This window comes from Periplaneta americana, chromosome 17 (assembly GCF_040183065.1).
Source record: "Periplaneta americana isolate PAMFEO1 chromosome 17, P.americana_PAMFEO1_priV1, whole genome shotgun sequence".
Lineage (NCBI taxonomy): Eukaryota > Metazoa > Arthropoda > Insecta > Blattodea > Blattidae > Periplaneta > Periplaneta americana.
In genome coordinates, this window is record NC_091133.1 from 29,716,824 (window position 1) to 29,718,729 (window position 1,906).

General features: G+C 34.1%; 1 non-coding gene across 1 annotated transcript; it reads right to left on the reverse strand.

Moving 5' to 3' along the window:
* Nucleotides 1–1,521: 1,521 nt before the first annotated feature.
* On the reverse strand, nt 1,522–1,593 carry TRNAH-GUG (transfer RNA histidin (anticodon GUG)). The gene has a single exon. It is a non-coding gene; the product is annotated as a tRNA-His (tRNA).
* Between the last annotated feature and the right edge of the window lie 313 nt (nt 1,594–1,906).

Consider the following 1,906-nt stretch of genomic DNA (forward strand, 5'->3'; position numbering starts at 1 on the left):
CACGACCTTCTCGGAAATGGTCGAATTTTTTTTCATGAATTCCAGACATCAAATAAGGAGACCCGTATTGTTTTATTTTCACAATTATTAATTATTTGTGTAGTTATGAATATTTGAAGTTACGCAAATTATGCGCGCACTGTTACATAAACTCGCATAGAACTCTGTGTCTACATATAATTGAGATTTTCGGTTTGGCGCATTTGAAAGACGAAATACAAGACTTTTTATTACTTTAGGCCTATCACAAATAAATTTAAAATTTGGCCTATTTTTTTAATCGTTTCTTTTTCAAAGCAAAATTACTATATTAAATAGCCAAGTTAAAAATCTGAAAAAAATATAGACTTGTTCGCTGATGTATTATCTGTAAACTACTGCATTTATAAATGTGGGATCGACACCCATACATTTGTAACAATTTATTTTCCGGAGGCATGCACGCGCTCGCGATGCCCAGCTAATGAACTGCTTGCAGCCATAGGCTAGAAGGCTGCCCGTGGAAATTCCCCGTTGCATCTGATGTCACCATACTAATCATCAAATGATTAATACCTTAAGGAACAGTAAATATCTTATCTAAAATTATTTTATTATTGTCAGCTTAGCTAAGAGGGGAAGCCCTTCACAGTTTATACTGTAATATAGCCAAGTGTTTGATGATAGCAAGGCTGGGTAAGGCAGTAAACTTTATGGCAGTAAACAGATGGCAGGAGAGAAAATGCGACTATTTTATTTCTTTTCCTTGTAAAGCTGATGGTCAATTGTTTAAAAACACAAAACAAGGCTTCGTATATTTTGAGAGTGGACAGCATTCAACATAAATAAATTCTAGTACACATGGGTTCTAAATTTAATACATTATCTTCCGAGATATCTCTTTACTTTTGTAGAGTATTCAGTGATTTAGACTGCCTTTCTGTTCAGTTCATTGACCTTTTGTTATTGGTTGTGTTTACCTTATGTAACTGACTTCATGATAAAATAAATTAATAAGTTTGTAATTGTTCGCTCTCACATCCCTACAAATATTCTGCGTTTAGTTTGGTTCAATCTGTCGTCAAGTATGATACAATCACATGGAGAGGAACAAGAAAATTTATACTTTCTCAATTGATATTGCTTCAAAAACAGACAATTAAAGTTTACTTTAAAAAGTCAATTCATTATTATTATTATTATTATCCAACGAATTTGATTTATACTGATTTTAATGTTTTTTTTTTCAAATTGAACAAATATATTTATAAATATATATTATTAAAATATCATAAAAATCATAAAAAATATAAAGAGAAACTGCATTTTCATTCCATCAGAAGAAATTTGACTTATTCTTTAACTGATCCTAGATGTTACACAATCACTTGACTAAATAACAGCCAGAGTTAGGACCAAGATTATAAAACTCCATATTGAAAATAAACCCAGACCTAGGTAATTTTAATTTCAATAAAATCAAGGCTAAAACTAAGCAAATTATTTATATGAAGATGTAAGAGTGGAACAGAGAAAAACTCTCTCCGGAACCGGGATTTGAACCCGGGTTTTCAGCTCCACGTGCTGACGCTCTGTCCACTAAGCCACACCGGATTCCCATCCCGTTGGCGGATCGAATCCTCTCAGTTTTTAAGTTCCACCTCTTGGGTTCCCTCTATTGGCCTACCCTCATGCACTGTGTCATAGATGTATGGCAGTTGGCATAATGTCCACACACATGTGTAGAGGTGCACTCGTTATGAGTGGCTAAGTGGCAGAGATCCGACGGAATCTTAAATCACAAAGTGATTATTTTTTCGCATATCATATATTACGATGTACCGACGCACATATAATATTTCAGTGCAGAAATTCTGCGTCATCGTATGATGATGGAAGAGTGGAACAGAGAAAAACTCTCTCCGGC